General features: G+C 40.6%; 1 long non-coding RNA gene across 1 annotated transcript in view; it reads right to left on the minus strand.

The window, feature by feature from the left end:
- The window catches only part of LOC113897651, a 119,286-nt gene extending 96,879 nt beyond the window's left edge, over positions 1–22,407 (minus strand). The window contains exon 1 of the long non-coding RNA XR_003512385.1: positions 22,219–22,407. This is a non-coding gene — a long non-coding RNA (uncharacterized LOC113897651). The remainder of the gene's footprint in view (positions 1–22,218) is intronic.
- Between the last annotated feature and the right edge of the window lie 2,296 nt (positions 22,408–24,703).

The raw sequence follows: 24,703 nt of genomic DNA on the forward strand, positions 1-24,703 counted from the left end.
GCTTTGTATTGCTGGACAACCCCTGGCTGTGGACCAGCCCTAAATGATGGGCAGTTTGCCTGAAGCACTTGTGAGCCTGGAATCTCTTGGGCAGAACCCTTGGCTGGAGAAAAGTTTATCTGCAGGAAATATCTTTGCTGGGGGCAGGTGGAGGGGGGTGGAGGACCGAAGGGTCTACTTTACTTGAGGTTTTTTTTTTTTTTCTTCAGCAGAGAGATTTCAAAACAATCCTCATTCATGTCTAAATGAAGCTTTCCCAGCTAGATTAAAGATGCTGCTAAGGGCTGTGGAAGAGTAAGGGAAAGACTATTCTGTTAAATTAAACCTGCAATCAATGGCACCCCACTCCAGCACTCTTGCCTGGAAAATCCCATGGATGGAGGAGCCTGGTAGGCTGCAGTCCATGAGGTCGCTAAGAGTCGGACACGACTGAGCGACTTTACTTCACTTTCACTTATTTGGTCTTGAAATAGTTAGCAACAAAAGGCAACAGAGAGTGAATTTGATGAGTACGTGCCTTTTGAAAAGAAGTCTTTAAAATTAATATCACTTTTGTTGATGTTGTAAAGGAGAAATTGAACAATAAGGTAATATAAATTATAGAAAATGGACAATGTTAATACAGTCAGCCCTCCATATCTGTGGGTCTTGTATCCATGGATACACAGGGCTGACTAGACCAGCCATTTTACATAAGGGACTTGAGTATCCTCAGATTTTGGTGTCTGCGGGGGTCCTGGAGCCAACCCCCCATGGATCCTGAAGGATGAATGTATAAATTGATTTACTTATACTCCTCAACTTGAAATTTTAATGTTTGTTAATCTTCATTTGGAAGGGGTTTATTGTGGAATTTTCAAGGTTTCCATGACCTTCCAGTTCAAAATGGAAGAGGAAACACATGGATTTGTCTGGATTTGTCTCACCATCTCAACACTCAAAAAACTAAGATCATGGCATCCAGTCCCATCACTTCATGGCAAATAGATGGGGAAACATGGAAACAGTGACAGACTTTATTTTGGAGGCTCCAAAATCACTGCAGATGGTGACTGCAGCCATGAAATTAAAAGATGCTTACTCCTTGGAAGAAAAGCTATGACCAACCTAGACAGCATATTAAAAAGCAGAGACATTACTTTGCCAACAAAGGTCCATCTAGTCAAAGCTATGGCTTTTCCAGTAGTCATGCATGGATGTGAGAGTTGGACTATAAAGAAAGCTGAGCGCCAAAGAATTGATGCTCTTGAACTGTGGTGTTGGAGAAGACTCTTGAGAGTCCCTTGGACTGCAAGGAGATCCAATCAGTCCATCCTAAAGGAAATCAGTCCTGAATATTCATTGGAAGGACCGATGCTGAATTTGAAACTCCAATAGCTTGGCCACCTGATATGAAGAACCAAGTCATTGGAAAAGACCCTGATGCTGGGAGGGATTGAAGGCTGGAGGAGAAGGGGACGGCAGAGGATGAGGTGGTTGGATGGCATCAATGACTTGATGGACATGAGTTTGAGTAAGCTCCAGGAGTTGGTGATGGTCAGGGAAGCCCGGCATGCTGCAGTCCATGGAATTGCAAAGAGTCAGACACAACTGAGCAACTGAACTGAACTGAAGATGAGCAAATTACTAAAATATAATAATGACCCTTGAGGAAAAAGTCATTTTTCACATAATTGAGAAAAATCTAAGAAAAAGATACTGTAATTTGTTTTCTCTTAAAAGTTTGAAATGATACTGAGGTGGTGTTTTTCAGTCCCTCAGTCATGTCCAACTCTTTTCAATCCCATGGACTGCAGCACACCAGGCTTCCCTGTCCTTTACTATCTCCTGGAGTTTGCTCAAACTCATGTCTATTGAGTCGACGGTGCCGTCCAATCATCTCATCCTCTGTCGTCCCCTTCTCCTATTCTCAGACTTTCCCAGCATCAGGGTCTTTTCCAATGAGCTGGCTCTTCAAATCAGGTGGCCAAAGTATTGGAGCTTCAGCTTCAGCATCAGTCCTTCCAGTGAATATTTAAGGTTGATTTCCTTTAGGGTTAACTGGTTTGTTCTCCTTGCAGTCCAAGGGACTCTCAAGAATCTTCTCCAACACCGCAGTTCAAAACCATCAGTTCTTCAGGACTCAGCCTTCTTTATATTCTAACTCTCACATCTGTACATAATTACTGGAAAAACCATAGCTTTGACTATATGGAGTTTTATCGGCAAAGTAATGTCTCTGCTTTTTAATATGCTGTTTAGGTTTGTCATAGCCTTTCTTCCAAGGAGCAAGTGTCACTTAATTTCATAGCTGCAGTTACCATCTGCAGTGATTTTGGAGCCCAAGAAAATAAAGTCTGTCACTGTTTGCATTGTTAACCCTCTATTTGCCATGAAGTGATGGGATTGGATGTCATTATCTCAGTTTTTTGAATGTTGAGTTTTAAGCCACCTTTTTCACTCTCCTCTCTCATCTTTGGGCTTCCCTTGGGGCTCAGTAGGTAAAGAATCTGCCTGTAATGAGGGAGACCTGGGTTTGATCCTGGGTTGAGAAGATCCCCTGGAGAAGGAAAAGGCTACCCACTCCAGTATTCTGGCCCAGAGAATCCCATGGATTTGTATAGTCCATGGGGTCGCAAAGAGTCGGATACGACTGAGCGACTTTCACTCACTCACTCTCACCTTCATCAAGAGGTTCTTTAGTTCCTCTTTGCTTTCTGCCATTAGGGTGGTATTATCTGCATATCTGAGGTTACTGATATTTCTCTTAAGAATATTGATTCCAGTTTGTGCTTCATCCAGCTCTGCATTTCATGTAATATACCCTGTATATATAAGTTAAATAAGCAGGATGACAATATACAGTCTTGACGTACTCCTTCCCAGTTTGGAACCAGTCCATTGTTCCATGTCCGGTTCTAACTGTTGCTTCTTGACTGGCACACAGGTTTTGCAGCAGGCAGGTAAGGTGGTCTGGTACTCCCATCTCTTTAAGAATTTTCCACAGTTTGTTCTGATCCACACAGTCAAAGGCTTTAGCATAGTCAATGAAAAAGAAGTAGATGTTTTTCTGGAACTCTCTTGCTTTTTTCTATGATCCAGTGGATGTTGGCAATTTGATCTCTGGTTCTTCTGCTTTTTCTAAATGCAGCTTGTACATCAGGAAGTTTTTGGTTCATGTACTGTTGAAGCCTAGCTTGAAGGAGTTTGAGCATTACCTTACTAGCATGTGAAATGAGTTTAATTGTGCAGTAGTTTGACCATTCTTTGGCATTACCCTTCTGTGGAATTGGAATGACACTAACAACTATAAGAACAGTTGCTATAGAAAAGGAGAGAAAAACAATGGGGTTTTAAAAATATTTTGGCTAAAAGAGAAAAGTTAACAGAAAAAATATATGGTTGAATAATTGAATTAATAAACCAATTTATTAATTAATGATCTCATTTCTTCATCTCTCATTTTATGCACACCCTTTGCTATTTAATATCATGATGACTTTTCCTATTTGTCTCTGGGTTTGTCCAGGTGCATTCCCTTAGCCAAGGATGCTAACAAGCAACATAGGAAGAATCTTGAGAGACATGTATTCCCTTACTTCCATTTATACTATTGCCATAGAAATGTCTAAGTTAGGCTTCTGGGTGTATGAGAGAGCTGCATGGGCAGGGCTTCATGCTGGTAGCCTGCCAACTCTTGGTCACACTATCAAGCTCAGCCGACATTTGAAGAATTGCCCATTCAAGTCTCAGATAACACTCCTCCTTAGGAAGGCTTTTCCTGACATCTCCACCTGATGAATCCCTCCTGGGCAATTTTACTCATCACTAAAGGTACTATTCAAAGCTGCTGCTGCTGCTGCTAAGTCGCTTCAGTTGTGTCCAACTCTGTGCGACCCCATAGATAGCAGCCCACTAGGCTCCGCCGTCCCTGGGATTCCCCAGGCAAGAACACTGGAGTGGGTTGCCATTTCCTTCTCCAATGCATGAAAGTGAAAAGTGATAGTGAAGTCGCTCAGTCATGCCCGACTCTTAGTGACTCCATGGACTGCAGCCTACCAGCCCCCTCCATCCATGGGATTTTCCAGGCAGGAGTACTGGAGTGGGGTGCCACTACGTCATGACCTTGTCTGCATCTTTGTGTTCATGTTGACTGATTGTTCTACTTGAATGAAAACACCATTAGATCAAGGACTTTGTCCATCTTCCTCACTAGTGTTTCTCTAGTATCCACAGCAGTGTCTTGCATTTAGCAGGTCATCAGTAAGGATTTCTTAAATAAATGAATTTTTAAATGAGTGAATGAATTGGCAGAAAGAAAAACTGGAAAGAAGACTGGTTATTAGCAGTGATAGTCAAAATATTTACCAACTGATATGGGCCATATTAGACAAATTAGGGAGATCACCATCCACAGGATACCTGGAGGACACCCTCTTACTAGACGAATGACACTTAGTTGATCTACGGAAGATCCAGAGAATTCCTCAAGTACAGTAGACACCCCATACCTGTGGTTTCACTTCCCTTGATTTTAGTTACCCCATCATTGCAGTCTTAAATTATTAAATGGAAAATTTCAGAAATAAACAATTCATGACTTTCAAATTTCAAGATGTTCTGAGTAGAGTGATGAAATCTCACACCACTCTGCTCTGTCCCACCCAGGACATGATTCATCCTTTTGTCCAGTGGATCCCGCCTATTCACTGTCTTGGTTATCAGATAGAATATCTTGGCAGAGTTTGTGTTCAAGTAACTCTGATTTTACTTAACTGTGATCCCATAGTGCAAAAGTAATGATGCTGGCAAGTCAAATATGCCAAAGAGAAGCTGTAAAGTGCTTAAATCAAGTATATATATATACAAGTTATCAATTTGATAAGTAAAGAAAAAAATCGTATGCTGAAGTTGCTAGGATCCACAGTGAGGACAAATCTCCCAGCTGTGAAACTGCAGAGAAGAGAAGTTTGTGCTACTTTTGCGGTTCTACCTTAAACAGCAGAAGCTATGGCCACAGTGCGTAAGTGTTTAGCTAGGGTGGAAAAGCATTAAATTTGTACAATAAAGTATTTTAAGAGACAGAGATAGCACTCACATACCTTTTATCACAGTATATTGTTATAACTATTTTATTATTGTTGTTAATCTCTTACTGTGCCTAATTTTTAAATTTAAATTTTATCATAGTGGGGTGTGTGTGTGTATAGAAAAAACATAGCAGATGTAAGGTTTTGTACTATCACAGTTTCAGGCAGCCACTGGGGGTCCTGGAATATATCCTTTTTGGATAAGGGTGGGGGGTGTGTTGCTGTACTTCAATATTTTAACAACCGAGTTAGCCTCTGGTACACACATTTTGAAGACGCCTCTGGTGATTAGGACAGCAATGGGACTGTACGACAGTAACAAAGTTCCATAAACTGGACAAATACATCATATGACTCATTTCTGAGTGCTCAGTAGTATCACCTTGGCACCCCCAAATCTTCCAATGCTATTCCTGGATCTCGTATCGGTGGCAATGTAAAACGAGGATTGCTCAGCTTCAACATCACACTCTCAGGCACTGCTCTTGCTTTAAGGGATTGAAGTCATTTAAGGAAAAGAATGAGGTCACTTACACTTCTTGAAAACTCTTTCCCACTTCACCCACTCATATTTCTCTGAAGTCAGTGAGCCACTACTTCTTCTTGGCAACAAAGAGCTGCCCTCTCTTATTTCCCAACGTCCCCCTTCTCTGCCAAGATAATCTTTCCCAGACAGGGGCATTCAGGAGGAATAGAAGTCTCCAGAAATGGGAGGCAGGGGGGGAATCCCACAGAAAAGGCCCTGGCAGGGCTTAGTTAAATGAATTCCACATTTGGATAGGAACCAGCAGCTGACGCACATATGAGAAGCTAAGGAGAGAATGTGTACCAAATAGTTCACCAAAACCAAAAAACAAAATTTTAATTTTCAGGTCATGGAGAAGAAGTCTTATTGGAAGAATGCACCAGTTGACTTTCCATACCAAATGTCTGTTAACTGCAAAGGGCAAGTTAACTACTAACTAAAATAATCAACATTATAAAATGTCACTTTTTTGGTTGAAAAAAGAAGAAAACCTGTTCAAGCCAATTTTTAAAGAGAGTGATGGTTAATTTCTCTAAATGCTCTTTTACTCAACAGACAAGGATAACTACTAACAGTCTCTTGGAAAATCTATCAAAAATGAATGAGAGACATTTTTAATGACTTCAAATTGTTACATCCCATTGCTTCAAGCATGCATAAAGATAGATTATCATCACTGTATGAAATGTCCTGTTTCTTAGAAATATCATTCCCTATACATGTGAACATTTGAAACATCAGCCCACACAATAATACAATGATTAAAACCATAAATAGGTTGGATGTTAACTAATGAACTTTTCCTTTTTTTAGAAAACCAGCAGCATTATTTGAGAAATGGATAAAAGAGTTGCAAGTACAGAGTTTTTAATCCTACCTCCTGCTGCGAAGGGGCTGTTAAATATTTGTAAACAGAAAGCAACCCTAGAAGAAAAGCTTCTGATTAATGGGAGCAAGTCTTTCAGGAAACACCCTACTTGAAAGATATTCTTTTCCCCCGCCTAAAGTCAGAGAAGTCACTAAACCCTCCCCATCAAAGCTTCAGGAATTTTTTTAATAGCTTGTTTTTTCTTCCCAGAATCATTAACAGTATGGAACAGACAGAATTCCAGCATCCCTACATTTCATAGATAACAAAAGGAACTCACAAAGAGTCAAAGTAATGGGAAAAGTTGATGAAAATCATGTAGTCACAGCAGAAATTTTCTTAAAGACTAAACTTTGGTCTGTTACCAACTTTGGGCTGTGAAATCGTTTTGTCTCATCTGAAATCAAGAGGTAACTAACATGGTACGTCCCATGCGACATGGTGTCCAGGGAAGACCAGCCTAGAGTAATGACACTAGGTTCAGGGTTTAATCAATAACTTAACGACAAGAATTGATAACAACAGAGACATACAGATATTCCTGTGGAGAGAAAGTGGGTAGGGAGTAGGCTGTGATGATTATGGTTGTTAAACAAAGGTGTTATACTTTATTTCATAGTTCGGGATGACTCATTGTTTTATAAAATCCCAGGCTGAGTCACTTCATTATTATAAGCCAAGAAAGATGAAATGAGAGACTCAGCTGGCTTGCATCCTTACTAGCCTGGGGCAGAGGCTGGCAACCCCAAACCTGAATGATGCTTGAACTGGTTCCATTTCCCTTTCAAGTAGACTCCACATCAAAACTGGTACAAAATCTGTTAACACTTTTTCACTAATTACAGAAGGGGCCAGTAATTTATTTTGAGGATCGATGTATAGTAGGAAGAGAAGTTATAAAATATCACTTATCCCCATGTTGAAATAGTAGTTTTAGGCACTTTAGTGATAAAATGTCAGATATAGCTAATTGCTAAACCAGTTGGAACAAAGCTTGCAACCAAGGTCAGACACCTGGGAGATTAATAGAATGGCAATATGTAAATATTGAGCAAAAGCTGAAGACAGACCAAAGTAAAAAATGAAGAGCTCAGAACACCAAGTGTCATAGAGGGAAGTCTAGACACCATGGTCAAAGTGGGACATTCAAGATTAAGGCTGTAGAGACTACTACTCGGCCATGTGCCGTGCCAAGCTGCTTCAGTCGTGTCTGACTCTTTGTGACCCCATGGACTGTGGCCTGCCAGGCTCCTCTGTCATGGGATTCTCCAGACAAGAATATTGCTGTGGGTTGCCATTTCCTTCTCCAGGGGATCTTCCCAACATAGGGCTTGAACCCAGGTCTCCCACATTGCAGGCAAATTCTTTACCATCTGAGCCACCAGGGAAGCTCCCCAGAAAACAGAGTGAAATATTGCCACTTGCAGCAACATGGACGGACCTAAGATTATCATACTAAGTGAAGTAAAAATAAAAAGACGAATACCATATGATATCACTTACGTGTAGAATTAAAAAAAAAAAAAAAAAGACGAACTTATTTACAAGCCAGAAGCAGGCTCACAGACATATAAAACAAATTTATGGTTCAGTTCAGTTCAGTCCCTCAGTCGTGTCCAACTCTTTGCGACCCCATGAATCGCAGCACGCCAGGCCTCCCTGTCCATCACCAACTCCCGGGGTTCACTCAAACTCACATCCATTGAGTCGGTGATGCCATCCAGCCATCTCATCCTCTGTCATCCCCTTCTCCACCTGCCCCCAATCCCTCCCAGCATCAGGGTCTTTTCCAATGAGTCAACTCTTCGCATGAGGTGGCCAAAGTATTGGAGTTTCAGCTTTAGCATCATTCCTTCCAAAGAACACCCAGGGCTGATCTCCTTTAGAATGGACTGGTTGGATCTCCTTGCAGTCCAAGGGATTCTCAAAAGTCTTTTCCAACACCACAGTTCAAAAGCATCAATTTTTCAGCGCTCAGCTTTCTTTAGAGTCCAACTCTCACATCCATACATGACTACCGGAAAAACCATAGCCTTGACTAGATGAACCTTTGTTAGCAAAGTAATCTCTGCTTTTGAATATGCTATCTAGGTTGGTCATAACTTTCCTTCCAAGGAGTAAGCGTCTTTTAATTTCATGGCTGCAGTCACCATCTGCAGTGATTTTGGAGCCCAGAAAAATAAAGTCTGACACTGTTTCCACTGTTTCCCCATCTATTTGCCATGAAGTGATGGGACCAGATGCCGTGATTTTCATTTTCTGAATGTTGAGCTTTAAGCCAACTTTTGCACTCTCCTCTTTCACTTTCATCAAGAGGCTTTTTAGTTCCTCTTCACTTTCTGCCATAAGGGTGGTGTCATCTGCATATCTGAGGTTATTGATATTTCTCCTGGCAATCTTGATTCCAGCTTGTGCTTCTTCCAGTCCAGAGTTTCTCATGATGTACTCTGCATATAAGTTAAATAAGCAGGGTGACAATATACAGCCTTGATGTACTCCTTTTCCTACTTGGAACCATTCTGTTGTTCCACATCCAGTTCTAACTGTTGCTTCCTGACCTGTATACAGATTTGTCAAGAGGCAGGTCAAATGGTCTTGTATTCCCATCTCTTGAAGGATTTTCCACAGTTTATTGTGATCCACACAGTCAAAGGCTTTGGCATAGTCAATAAAGCAGAAATAGATGTTTTTCTGGAACTCTCTTGATTTTTCCATGATCCAGCAGATGTTAGCAATTTGATCTCCGGTTCCTCTGCCTTTTCTAAATCCAGCTTGAACATTTGGAAGTTCACAGTTCACATATTGCTGAAGCCTGGCTTGGAGAATTTTGAGCATTATTTTGCTAGTGTGTGAGATGACTGCAATTGCGTGGTAGTTTGAGCATTCTCTGGCATTGCCTTTCTTTGGGATTGGAATTAAAACTGACCTTTTCCAGTCCTGTGGCCAAGGCTGAGTTTTCCAAATTTGCTGGCATATTGAGTGCAGCACTTTCACAGCATCATCTTTTAGGATTTAGAATAGCTCAACTGGAATTCCATCACCTCCACTAGCTTTGTTCGTAGTGATGCTTTCTAAGGCCCACTTGACTTCACATTCCAGGATGTCTGGCTCTAGGTGAGTGATCACACCATCATGATTATCTTGGTCGTGAAGATCTTTTTTGTACAGTTCTTCTGTGTATTCTTGCCACCTCTTCTTAGTATGTTCTGCTTCTGTTAGGTTCATACCATTTCTGTCCTTTATCGAGCCCATTCTTGCATGAAATGTTCCCTTGGTATCTCTAATTTTCTTGAAGAGATCTCTAGTCTTTCCCATTCTGTTGTTTTCTTCTATTTCTTTGCATTGATCGCTGAGGAAAGCTTTCTTATCTCTTCTTGCTATTCTTTGGAACTCTGCATTAAGATGGTTATATCTTTCCTTTTCTCCTTTGCTTTTCACTTCTCTTCTTTTCACAGCTAGTTTTAAGGCCTCCCCAGACAGCCATTTTGCTTTTTTGCATTTCTTTTCCATGAGGATGGTCTTAATCCCTGTCTCCTGTACAATGTCATGAACCTCTGTCCATAGTTCATCAGGCACTCTATCTATCAGATCTAGTCCCTTAAATCTATTTCTCACTTCCACTGTATAATCATAAGGGATTTGATTTAGGTCATACTTGAATGATCTAGTGGTTTTCCCTACTTTCTTCAATTTAAGTCTGAATTTGGCAATAAGGAGTTCATGATCTGAGCCACAGTCAGCGCCCAGTCTTGTTTTTGCTGACTGTATACAGCTTGTCCATTTTTGGCTGCAAAGAATATAATCAATCTGATTTCGGTGTTGACCATCTGGTGATGTCCATGTGTAGAGTCTTCTCTTGTGTTGTTAGAAGAGGGTGTTTGCTATGACCAGTGCGTTCTCTTGGCAAAACCCTATTAACCTTTGCCCTGCTTCATTCCATATTCCAAGGCCAAATTTGCCTGTTACTCCAGGTGTTTCTTGACTTCCTACTTTTGCATTCCAGTCCCCTATAATGAAAAGGAATCCTTTTTGGGTGTTAGTTCTAAAAGGTCTCGTAGGTCTTCATAGAACCGTTCGACTTCAGCTTCTTCAGCGTTACTGGTTGGGGCATAGACTTAGATTACCGTGATATTGAATGGTCTGCCTTGGAAATGAACAGAGATCATTCTGTCGTTTTTGAGATTGCATCCAAGTACTGCATTTAAGACTCTTTTGTTGACCATTATGGCTACTCCATTTCTTCTAAGGGATTCCTGCCCGCAGTAGTAGATATAATGGTCTAGATATAATGGTAAATTTATGGTTACCAGAGGTGAAAGGGAGTGGGAGAAGGATAAATTAGGAGTTTGGGATTAGTAGATACTAACTACTCTATATAAAATAATTAAATATAGGGAGCTAAGCTATTTTATAGCATAGGGAACTTTATTCAGTATCTTGTAATAACCTAAAATGGAAAAGAGTCTGAAAAATAATATATATTAATATATGGAAGGATATATTTGTGTGTGTGTGTGTGTGTGTGTGTGTTAGTCATTTGGGCTTCCCTTGTGGCTCACCTGGTAAAGAATCTGCCTGCAATGTGGGAGATCTGGGTTTGATCCTTGGGTTGGGAAGATCCCCTGGAGAAGGGAAAGGCTATCCACTCCAGTATTCTGGCCTAGAGAATTCCATGGACTGTGTAGTTAGTCATTCAGTCAGGTCTTATTCTTTGTGACTTTTTGTCTTAATTGAAGTATGGTTAGTTTACAATGTTGTGAATAACTGAATCTATATATATATATATATATATATATATATATATATATATATGCCCTTACATATAATTATTCAGTTATATATATATATATCTCCTTGTGCTGTGTCACTCAGTCATGTTTGACTCTTTGCAACCCCATGGACTATATAGCATTCCAGGCTCTTCTGTCCATGGAATTCTCCAGGAAAGAACACTGGAGTGGGTTGCCATACCCTCCTCCTGGGGATCTTCCCAACCCAGGTGTCGAACTCAGGACTCTTGCATTACAGGCGACTCTTTACCATCTGAGCCACCAGGGAAACCCAAGAATATACATCCTCACATATTTATATAACTGAATCACTATATATATATATATATGTATGTATATAAAAATGAATCAGTTTTCTGTATACCAGAAACTAACATAACATTGCAAATTTACTGTACTTCAATTAAAAAAAAAAATTAAGGCCATGGTCATAGAATTTAAAGGAGTACATGCTGGGTGTCAGAAGCCATGCAGAGTAATCTGAGAAGCAAACTCCATAACAAGAACAAATATCAATAACAGACAAGTACAGATAAAAGAAACAGATGCACAGAGTGGGGAGACATGAGGCTCAAGAGCTGAGATCTTAACACCTCCTTAATCCTGGTTCTCATACTGTTTTAAGGCCAACTGCAACTCTGCCCTTGAATAGCCTGTGAGACTTCTGTATTCTTATAATAAACTCCATGACCCCTTTTCTTTAAGTCAACTCCAGTTGCTTCCTGTTACTTGCAACCAAAGAATTTTAACTGACATAGCACATGCTCCTTATAAAGACCCTGAAGCAAATTGCCAAGTCCTTCTCCAGAAAGTTCATCAGGATTCATTTACCCAACAACAGGGTCTGTTTTCCTCCACTCTTACTAACTCTGGATATTTCCATTCTTTCAAATCTTTACAAACTCTCTTTTATATTCTAATGGCTGGCATCTGCAGAAATAGCATTTGCACATGATGGCTTTGCCATAGAAATACAGAAGGAACGGATATCAGGGAGAGATTTTGGACTTAGGGAACAAGCACTCCTATTGACATAAATGTGTGTTATCTTCCGGTGGGAAAATTATGAGATCATCTGTGGCTAAATATGGGATAGTAAGATCATGCTAAACAAGGGGATTTTGGAATGAATGGACAGAAGGGTGGATGAGTGTGTGCTGCATCACAGGCTAAGAGATACAGAACACAGTAGCTACCTCTTGGGTCTCAAGGAAATCACCCAACCCATGAGGCTTTCTTCTTCTTATGATTCCACTGATGTCCACAGCTGATCCATCAAAAGGATGCCTACTCCAGCATACTATATGGCTCAGATGGTAAAGAATCTGCCTATAATGTGGAAGACCCAGGTTTGATTCCTGGGTTGGGAAGATTCCCTGGAGAAGGAACAGCAACCCATTCCAATATTCCTGCCTGGAGAATTCCATGGGCAGAGGAACCTGGAGTGCTACAGTCCATGGGGTTGCAAAGAGTCAGACATGATTGAGTGACTAATACTTCCATAAAACTACAGTAATCACAAAAGGGTGGTACTGGCAGTAGAATAAACAGAAAAAAATTCAATGAAAAAAAAAGACAGACTAAAAAAGAGTACACACACACACACACACACACGTATATATGCCATGCATATGACAAAGGTTAGATTATAAATCAATGGGAAGAGAAAGAACTACTAACAAATTATATTTGAGATAAATACAGTTAGAACCAATATGTATTTGTTACATTTGGTTACAAAAACCCAGTATCTTCTCTAGCCAGTTTAAGCAGAAGCATATTTATTGCATAGTACTAAATGGCTTAAAGAATTATTAAGAGTACTAGAAAAAAAAAATAGAATATGGGCTATATTTCCGGGAATAACTCCTAAAGCCACATGGAGGGTCTAGGCTAAGAGAGCTGGTGCCAAATTGCTAAATTTCTTCTACTATTGCCAGATCTAAAACTGTACAACATTTGCTATTTTCTTTATTGGTAAAATCTTGCCGTATACCTTACCTTTCTCCCCATTCAATTCACCTGCAAAGTCAAGTCTTATACAAGTACATCTCTTTCACAAAACCTAAATCACACCAGAAATACTAGCTACACAGTTTGGTTCAGTTCAGTTGTGTCCGACTCCTTGCGACCCCATGAATTGCAGCACGCCAGGCCTCCCTGTCCATCACCAACTCCCGGAGTTTACCCAAACTCATGTCTATCAAGTTGGTGATGTCATCCTGCCATCTCATCCTCTGTCGTCCCCTTCTCTTCCTTTCCCCAATCCCTCCCAGCATCAGGGTCTTTTCCAATGAGTCATCTCTTCACATGAGGTGGCCAAAGAATTGGAGTTTCAGCTTCAGCATGAGTCCTTCCAATGAACACCCAGGGCTGATCTCCTTCAGAATGGACTCGTTGGATCTCCTTGCAGTCCAAGGGACTCTCAAGAGTCTTCTCCAACACCACAGTTCAAAAGCATCAATTCTTCGGCACTCAGCTTTCTTTACAGTCCAACTCTCACATCCATACATGACCACAGGAAAAACCATAGCCTCGACTAGACGGACCTTTGTTGGCAAAGTAATGTCTCTGCTTTTCAATATGCTGTCTAGGTTGGTCATAACTTTCCTTCCAAGGAGTAAGCTACATGGAAGTGAATAAATACTAGGGGACTTTAGCTTTCCCACATGTGCAGTGCCAGAGGTGCATCGGAAGAGAAACAGAGGGTGAGTAGGTGAGTTCACACAGACCAAAACAACCCTCAGAGAATTTGCAAATAGAGAACCAAGTTAGAAAGTAGAACAAAATACAGATATATTTAAATATACTGTGCCTTGCAATGTGATACATATTAATAGAAACTGGAAAAAGCCCTAATATCTCAGTATGAAATAGCCTAATTATTGTATACATGTGGACTGTTAGGCATCCATTTAAAGAATTAGAGGATAATGAATGATATTAAAAGATATTCATAGTGGGGTCACTGAATTTTAAAATCAGATAAAAGAGTATGAGGAGTATAATTCTATTTTGTGAAATATTCCTATACACTGTGTTATACTCATTAATAGATTTATGTAATATATATTCAATTGATGCTCTAGAACAAAACACACACCACACACACATATTTATTTGGGGAAATAGAATGAGAGTGAGGAGAAAAAAGGTTATACACCAAAATGACAACATTGACTATCTCAGAACAATGGGATTGCAGGTTCCTTTTCTTTCTTTTATCTTGTTTATAACTTTAAAATGGATATATAACAACATAGTATCTATTATTACAAAAGAAGGTTCCTTTTTATAAAGGAAGATAAATCAATATAATTTAGAATAAAGATTTTAAAAATCCTAAGTAAAATATTAGCTAAGAAATATTTTTAATACGTTAACATATAATGAGAATGTACTATTTGACAAGACATTATTCTTAGTGCTTTAAATGTATTAATATATTTATTCTTTATAACAACCAAAGAGGTGAACACTGTTATTTTCACTTTACATGAAGGAACCTAACACACAAAAGAGGTTAAGCGCCAGTTCCATCTGACAGGCAAGGGTTTCGTTTTTCTTCCTTTCGCAGGAAGGTGTAAAATGATTCACATGCTGAAACTCTGAAACCCATTGTGGCTCTATTTGGAGATGGGACTCCAAAGATGTCTTCTAGAAACAGACCAATGCGTCCACAGTGACCAGGTAACAGAAGGAGAATCTCAGGGCAAAGGCCAAAGGGAGGAGAAGGGAGACGAGATCAAGCCCTGAGCCTTTGGAGTGGGAGAACCGACTTCAAGACCCTAGACTACCAGAGAACTAAGCCTAGGGAGTGTCAAACAGTGAGAACTCACACAAAGGAAACCACTGAACACAAGACCCGGCATCACCCAACCACCAGCAGCACCCTGTGCAGGACGCCTCATCTTAACAACAAGCAAAAACACAGCTAACAGTGTTAATGTTGATATCAGTCTTTAATGCTAAGTTCTTGTTAGCTAACAATTACTGGGCACCAACACATCAATAACAATTCAATTCAGCTACTTAAGGTGTACCAGTCAATGGGTTTTAATACATTCACATACATGCGCATCCTTCATCACAAATAATTTCGGAACATTTTCATTACCCCAAAAAGCAAGTCCACACTTTTAGTTGTCACCACCCACCTCCGCCAATCACCCTAGACAAAACATTTGACGCCAAATCTATTGTACCTCTGCAACAACCCTACATGATTGGGACTAATATTCCCCCACACAGATAAAGGAAACGTGAGCCACAGATGGTTAAGAAACTTGCCCACGTTTATATAACCAGCCAGCAGCAGAACCGGGACTTAAATTAGGCAGCCTGCCTTCAGAGCACTTCTCTTAACCACGATGTTATGCCACCATCACTACATTATATTACAAAATTAAAATGTATGAACAAGTAGGAATTATTCCAAAAATCAAAACCATTGCCAAGAAAAAGAAATGCAAAAAAGAAAAATGGCTGTCTGAGGAGGCCTTACAAATAGCTGTGAAAAGAAGGGTAGCAAAAAGCAAAGGAGAAAAGGAAAGATATAACCATCTTAATGCAGAGTTCCAAAGAATAGCAAGGAGAGATAAGAAAGCCTTCCTCAGCCTTCAATGCAAAGAAATAGAGGAAAACAATAGAATGGGAAAGACTAGAGATCTCTTCAAGAAAATTAGAGGTACCAAGGGAACATTTCATGCAAAGATGGGCTCAATAAAGGACAGAAACAGTATGGACCTAATAGAAGCAGAAGATATTAAGAAGAGGTGGCAAGAATACACAGAACTGTACAAAAAAAGATCTTCATGACCCAGATAATCACGATGGTGTGATCACTCACCTAGAGTCAGACATCCTGGAATGTGAAGTCAAGTGGGCCTTAGAAAGCATCACTATGAACAAAGCTAGTGCAGGTGATAGAATTCCAGCTGAGCTATTTCAAATCCTGAAAGATGACGCTGTGAAAGTGCTGTACTCAATATGCCAGCAAATTTGGAAAACCCAGCAGTGGCCACAGCACTGGAAAAGGTCAGTTTTCATTCCAACAATAAGAAAGGCAATGCCAAAGAATGCTCAAACTACCACACAATTGCACTTACCTCACATGCTAGTAAAGTAATGCTTAAAATTCTCCAAGACAGGCTTCAGCAATACATGAACCGTGAACTTCCAGACGTTCAAGCTGGTTTTAGAAAAGGCAGAGGAACCAAAGATCAAATTGCCAACATCCACTGGATCATGGAAAAATCAAGAGAGTTCCAGAAAAACATCTATTTCTGCCTTATTGATTATGCCAAAGCCTTTGACCATGTGGATCACAATAAACTGTGGACAATTCTGAAAGAGATAGGAATACCAGACCACCTGACCTGCCTCTTGAGAAACCTGTATGCAGGTCAGGAAGCAACAGTTAGAACTGGACATGGAGCAACAGACTGGTTCCAAATAGGAAAAGGAGTATGTCAAGGCTGTATATTGTCACCCTGCTTATTTAACTTATATGCAGAATATATCACGAGAAACACTGGGCTGGAAGAAGCACAAGCTGGAATCAAGATTGCTGGAAGAAATATCAATACCCTCAGATATGCAGATGACACCATACTTATGGCACAAAGTGAAGAAGTAAAGAGCCTCTTGATGAAAGTGAAAGTGGAGAGTGAAAAAGTTGGCTTAAAGCTCAACATTCAGAAAACGAAGATCATGGCATCTGGTCCCATCACTTCACAGCAAATAGATGGGGAAACAGTGGCTGACTTTATTTTTCTGGACTCCAAAATCACTGCAGGTGGTGATTGTAGCTGTGAAATTAAAAGACGCTGACTCCTTCGAAAGAAAGTTATGCCCAATCTAGACAGCATATTCAAAAGCAGAGACATTACTTTGCCAACAAAGGTCCATCTAGTCAAGGCTATGGTTTTTCCAGTGGTCATGTATGGATGTGAGAGTTGGACTGTGAAGACAGCTGAGTGCCAAAGAATTGATGCTTTTGAACTGTGGTGTTGGAGAAGACTCTTGAAAGTCCCTTGGATGGCAAGGAGATCCAACCAGTCCATCCTAAAGGAGATCAGTCCTTTAGGTGTTCACTGGAAGGACTGATGTTGAAGCTGAAATTCCAATACTTTGGCTACCTGATGCGAAGAGTTAACTCATTTGAAAAGACCCTGATGCTGGGAAAGATTGAAGGCAGGAGGAGAAGGAGACAACAGAGGATGAGATGGTTGGATGGCATCACTGACTCGATGGACATGGGTTTGGGTGGACTCCGGGAGTTGGTGATGGACAGGGAGGCCTGGCGTGCTGTGGTTCATGGGGTCGAAAAGAGTTGGACGCGACTGAGTGACTGAACTGAACTGAATTGAATATCCATTTCCAGTGGGGAAAAAAGATTGAAAAAATTCCTGAACAAGCATAGATGAATGCTTACACACCATCTCAAGTAGATACAATACCTCATAATGACACAATGAAGTAATACATAAGTAATAAAGAATAAAACATGTCCATTATAAGTACCCTAATAAATTTATTCTAGAAGTTTCATCCAGTGCAGTAAGTCAGTAAAAAGAAAAAAATTGAAGTTTCTTTTGAAAAAGAAAATGCAAAAAATTATTTCTAGAGAATAGATTACATAAGTAGAAAAATACTAGAAAATCAACTTCTAAATCATTTTCAGTAATACAACATTCCAGTAATCTAAGAAACTTCACAGAACATTATGAAAAATAATACAGGATAAATGTGTGTGGGATTGGCCCGAGAGTCATCTTAGGGCTCAAATCTGTCTTTCAGCCTGTACAGTCCCTGTAATCATTAAGTCCTGCTTCACCTCACAAGAATGCATCCCAGTTAAGATTCTTTACATTCTTTTTCCCTGTTTATTTTGCCCAGAAAAATACTTGAAACCACAATGTTAGATGGATCATTTATTTTTGTGTTTCAGTATTTCAGCTAGAAGGAAGAGAAGAGGATTCTTCATGAATCTTTAAGTTACAGTGTTTAAACATTTTATTAGTTATAGGATTTATCACCCAAGTGGAAAAAGGAAGAACTTTTGCAAAGGAAGAGTGGAAAAGCTAAGGGGCAACAATACATATTCCCTTCTTCCCTGACTTACTAATCAAAACCTCCAGGAGTGTAGAGAAAGGGCCCTTCCTTTAATGTCCATGTGACTGAGGAAGCTACAGAGTGACAATATCTTGAAACATCTTACAGACTGCGGGCATCACTAGGGATCCAGACTGATGGGAATCCATGGCTTTGCCTGTCCTGGAGCCCAAACGTATCTGTTCAACTAGAGGCAATTAGGACTTTCAAGAGCTTCGACCTAATGAACTTACCAGATATTTTTTTGATAAATTGTCATTTATGCCTCTTTATCTCCTCCCTCCCATAACGGCTTCTGTGCTAAGTTGTCAATATATTAATTTACCTTCAGAAACAGATCAATAGCTGAGGTGCACAGGATGAAAACTGACTTGGGGCGAGAACCCTAGTCTGAATCTCAGATTATCCATTTAAATACCATGTATAATCTTAGCTGAGCCACTTAACCCCCCATTCACCTAAAATTATCCTCATAAATGTCAACAATAACCTGCCGGTTTTCAAGTATAATAGATCCTTTTATTAAAAATCTCACTTAAACTTTCCACGGCTCTGGACCCTGCCAATCCCCTTTCCCCCTTGGGTTTACAGACCACCACCTTTCTGATTCTCCTCCCATCTGTCAGATGATTCTTCTTATTCATTAGCTCACTTCTCACATCGAGGATCTGACTTCAGCACTCAGTTACTTGGGTTAAAATCCTTTCTCCAGGTGCTGCTGCTGCTGCTAAGTTGCTTCAGTCGTGTCCGACTTTGTGCGACCCCATAGACAGCAGCCCACCAGGCTCCCCTGTCCCTGGGATTCTCCAGGCAAGAACACTGGAGTGGGTTGCCATTTCCTTCTCCAATGCATGAAAGTGAAAAGTGAAAGTGAAGTCACTCAGTTGTGTCCGACTCTTCGCGACCCCATGGACTGCAGCCTACCAGGCTCCTCCATCCATGGGATTTTCCAGGCAAGAGTACTGGAGTGGGGTGCCATCGCCTTCTCCGTTTCTCCAGGTAGCCTCATCCAAATTCACAGATTCAAGTCCCAGATCTTTATCCTGAGACCCAGAATGGTAGACAGGATATCTCCACTGGAACAAGCCATAGAGACTTAAAACACAACAGATCCCAGAATAGCTAAATAAACATCTACCCTCATGCCTCCCACTCTGTCCAAATCTGAAAACAAGTTCCCCAGGTGAGGATGATGCTGCTGGCCTGTGGATGGTCCTTTGAATACCCAGGTTTGAGAATTAAGGCCTCTTTTTACAGTCCCAACAACCAGACTGTCAAGTCTTGTGAATTCCACCTTGTTAATATCCTTTTACTCCTCCTCATCCCCACCCCCACTGCCTTAGTTCAAGATTTTATGACATCTCCTTCTCTCTACTCATCTCCCTAACACCTTTCTGGACCATGCTAATTTTCCCTACATACTCCTTAACTTTATCAAAGGCAAATCTAAGGCTCTTCATTGTCTTTCCATGGCTGTATAATTATTTCAGCTCCCTTATTTTGTACACCAGGTCCTGCATGGTCTGCCCTCATCCTATCTCTAGAACTTCATCTGTAGTCACCTACCCACATTTCTTTGCCCCTCCAGGAATTACCTCTATTTTCCCAAACACATCATGCTGTTCCATGCACACTTGTCCACCAACTCTCTCTTCCTTCTGTTGCAATCTCATTCCAAAACCCTACGCTTACTCTTCTCTCATCTTCCTAGAACAGTTCATTCATCCCTTTAGCAAAAAGTCTTCCCTTAGCCTCAGTGTGACAGGTTACATTCCTGCTCAAAGTTCTTCACCATTTAGTGCATTGACATTTTTGCCATGGCTTCAGCATGAACAAAGGACTTTAATTCTGAGGGCAGTTTTGTGCCTTCCTTCAGCCAATAACATAGAAGCAGAGCTGATAACGGGATAGTTCCTTGTCCGTTTAAAAAAACTTCTGACATCAGTACGAGAACATGTCTGACCCTGTTTCCATAGCAGCAGGAGGAACTCATGGAGTCAGACTTCTGCAGTGAGCTGATCCAAGCCCAGTTTTGATCAGCTAACCCTCAGAGGACCCACAGACCTGCGAGATGAGTTCTCACTGTTAAATGGAAGTGAGATTTTGTGGGCGCTTGTTAGGCAGCGTTATAGCAATAGATTAACTAATAAACCAGTGCGGTTTGTCTCTTCTTTGTCCTCTCAGAGCATCCTTGCACACTCTTGGCCCGTTTTTCTCCAAGACAAATAAGAAAGCAAAATGGCCCAGCTGCCAGTATTACCACTAAGCGTATCACAGACTCCAGCCAGAGGGGAAAAAACTCCTCTCTGCATTCTAAGTTGTTTTCTTTTTGAAGGCCAAGAACAGGGCCTTTCCTGGTGGCTCGGTGATGAAGAATCTGCCTGCCAGTGTAGGAGACGCAGGTTCAATCCTTGATCCAGGAAGACCCCACATGCCTTGGGGCAACTAAGCCAGTATGCCACAACCACTGAGCCATAACTAGAGAGTAGTCCCCACTCCGCACAACTAGAGAAAGCCCGCACAGCAACGAGGACCCAGCGCAACCAAAAATACATAAAATAATTTTTTAAAAACAAGAACACCCTGCCTAGCATTGCTAGGAAGGGTGAACTTGAACAAATACAGGAAGACTTGAACTCTCTAGTTTATTAACTCTCTATTCAAAACAATTTTACCCTTGACTTTTACAAGACTGATGCCTACATGTATATGCAAACCTTTATTTATAGACAATAATCAAGTGAATAAACATATTTTCCTGCCATTAAAAAGCTAATTTAACCTTGGTTATTTAGGGATCCCAGCTCTTTTGAAGTGTGGAGTAACTCAAAAAACTTCACAAGCAAAAATACTTTTATTTTCCCAGTTCTCTTATCTGAGCTTGTCCTTGCCACAAGGTCAGGGGCTGGGCATTAGACTCCAATGAGCTCTCAGTATTCCAAAAAGTCTGTACCTTGCAAGGGTGATGGTAGCTTGGAGATTTGTCAGTCAGAGCAGAAATCTCCAACGCACTGTTTTGTGGAGATGCTAAATCAAAAAGATCAGTCATGGTCCAAACTCATCACCAAACCCGGATGAATACACAGGCAGAGGACCCCCAGAATGAGTTTGGCATCAGGCACCTTGGTACCCAATTCTTAGAGTCATAAAGCGTCATTGCTGCATTGCTTCAGGGAGCTAGCCCCAGGCACAGGGAGACTCACGCTGAGATGGACAACCTCTACTGTGGAACTTTTCATGTGCTGGTGCAAAAAGTGTGTATTTGCCGGAGTTCTTTTGTGATATTTGTGCAGTAATATTTAAAGCGGTAGTTAGGAAAATGTTTTGGCTGTATGGGACACGCTTCTGCTAGAACATCCAGTGGGAAAAAAAAAAAAAAAAACAGAAAACAAAATGGCTCACACATATTCCTAGAAAACAAACTGGAAAAAAAAAAATACATGCCCAAAATAGCTGTTAGACAAGTGAAGCGAAGAGTCAGTTTCAAAATTTCTATTTTTCAAAACAGTCCGTGTAAAAACGTAACTCACATAAAGCAGCATCTACAAGTAAATGCTGAAAGTTTAAAAAGTTTCTCAGTGAGCACTGAACCAGAACAAAGAAGCGTGAAGTCTCCCCATAGAGATACTCCTATCACGGACTCCACTTCTCTCATTTCAGTCGACGTGGTCCCATCTCCAAACTGGGTTGGAGATACATGACTCACTCTCTGGCTTTCAATTTCTGGACTCCACACAGACTACCATTCTTCCAACACATTGCAATTGAGAAGATGACTGTTTAATTCTATTACATGCCAGTTACAGATTGAGGACTGTTTTTTTTGTTTTGATTAAACATGGGACATACCTGAGTGTTCAGCCGAAGGTCTTGAAATAGCTCATCAGCAAAAGTACTCTGAGTGCTTATACACAGAGTCTGGAAACTTCCTTTTCATTCTATTTGCAGAGGATGAATTTTCAGATTGCTTCTCCAAAGCCAAGCCTTCCTGTTTGGTAGACCCCGTACTATCTGCTCCCGTTCCTGCTTTTTAACAAGCATGAGTGAAAGCAGCTGGTCCCAATCCCATGTAACCCTTCACAGGCTTGACATTAAAACGGTCCATTAGCTTTTTTATTTAAATTGAACTCACCTGCTCTGTTTGGATTTGCCTCTGAGGTTTTGTTTGCCAGGAGAAAAATGAATTTTTTTCCGAATACCTGAAGCTATTAATAAATTGAAGCTATCGAAAAAGAATACTCAATATTGATGCAAATATCCCCAGCATCAATCCCCAGCATTACTTGTCTGTAAGACAGAATGTAGATGGCATGGGGAGAGGAAGAAAGCAAAGATACCTTTCTCTTCCAAAGTCAATTCCTTTTATGGGATATCACAAAATTGGCATAATGCTATGTAATCAATACAATCTTTGTGCTAATAGAAATCTGTAAGCCAGAAAGAAAAACACCAATACAGTATTCTAACGCATATATATGGAATTTAGAAAGATGGTAACAATAACCCTGTGTATGAGACAGCAAAAGAGACACTGATGTATAGATCAGTCTTATGGACTCTGTGGGAGAGGGAGAGGGTGGGGAGATTTGGGAGAACGGCATTGAAACATGTATAATATCATGTATGAAACGAGTTGACAGTCCAGGTTCGATGCACGATACTGGATGCTTGGGGCTGGTGCACTGGGACGACCCAGAGGGAGGGTATGGGGAGGGAGGAGGGAGGAGGGTTCAGGATGGGGAACACAGGTATACCTGTGGCGGATTCATTTCGATATTTGGCAAAACTAATACAATATTGTAAAGTTTAAAAATAAAATTAAATTAAAAAAAGAAGTAATATGTAATAAAATTCAAACAATAAAAAAAAAAAGAAATCTGTTCCAAATAACAGATTAGAAGTAATCTATTTACAGAACAACCAGCTTATAATAACAAAGGAATTAGTATGAGATTGCTGTAGGAATAACAAAATAGCTATTTAGAAAAGAACTTTGCTAAAAAGAGTGCTTTTTAAGAAAAGATTCTCTCTGGGGACTAATGAAAGGAAATAGAGTAAAATCATAAAACAATGGGACAGGAACATGGCTCTCACCCTCCAGAGCCTACAGAACAGTCTGAAGAAAAACACTGGGAGTAGAATGGAGAAGAGAGGATCAGGACTGGATTTGGCAGGAAGAGTTTGGAGATGTGCCAAAGTGAGAGCTGGGGAGTCAAGGGTCAGGCTCTTCTTAAGATAGAGACAAAGAGGTCAGAGTCAGAGGTCCGTGTGCTGAGATTTAGAGAACCATTTCTGGAAAGAGACTGAGTTCTGAACTCAGGTTAAGAATAAGCAGCAGTGGGAATATGGCAGCAAGGACAGAAGCTGAAACTAATGTGAATCTTGGACCCAAATGGATTTGGCTCCTGGATACAATGTCATCTTCAAGGAAACACACTTGAAACAGCCAAAAACAATAATTAAAAAGTTTCAATCTTAAACATGCAACTCAAAACAGAGGAAAAGCAAACAGCTGTACCCAAATCAACATGTGTATCTTTTCTTTTCCTATGGAGATTAACTTCATATCTTTTCCCCTGAGTTCTTCTCCCCTTTTCATCTTCAACCCTAAGAGTTTTCTTTGCCCTTTCACTCTTTCCAGAAGCTCGTAATACAGAGAAAAATGCTTCTCAGAGAGAAGATCAGGAATAACCAAGTGAGACAAGAGCTTTCTCTTGGGTAAGATGGGATTTGGAAATGATTTACATAGACCAATAATTTTTTACTATGTCTCTCTTCCTCCTTGTCAAAATTACACCCCCCTCAACACTCACATATATACATACACAAGAAAATTCTTATATTAAGTGGGCATCCCAGAAGTTCTTTTTATTTACAACCTAGCTTTCCCTCTCTTCTATTGGGGATTGGGATTCAGCCTTGCCATGTGCTTCTGGAGGCTTCCAGGTGGACCACCACAGCTCCCTCCACTCAACTCAACTTGATGCTGGTGGATGGACAAATTTCTGAGAAGCAAACACAGTTGGCTCGGTATTTAATGGAATGTCATTCCAGGAGCTCTCTGATATTTGGCACCAAAGTAACAGTCATCCTAGGGGCTTCCCTGGTGTTAAGATGATGAAGAATCCACCTACCAATGCAGGAAACCTGGGTTCGATACCTGGGTCAGGAAGATTCCCTGGCAAAGAAAATAGCTATACACTCCAGTATTCTTGCCTGGGATATCCCATGGACAGAGGAACCTGGTGAATACAGTCCACGGTGTTACGAAGAGTCCGTAGGACTGAGCAACTAACGCTTTCAGCAACGGTCCTCCTAGTTACAGACTACCACT

The sequence above is a fragment of the Bos indicus x Bos taurus genome, chromosome 8 (genome assembly GCF_003369695.1).
Source record: "Bos indicus x Bos taurus breed Angus x Brahman F1 hybrid chromosome 8, Bos_hybrid_MaternalHap_v2.0, whole genome shotgun sequence".
Taxonomy (NCBI): domain Eukaryota; kingdom Metazoa; phylum Chordata; class Mammalia; order Artiodactyla; family Bovidae; genus Bos; species Bos indicus x Bos taurus.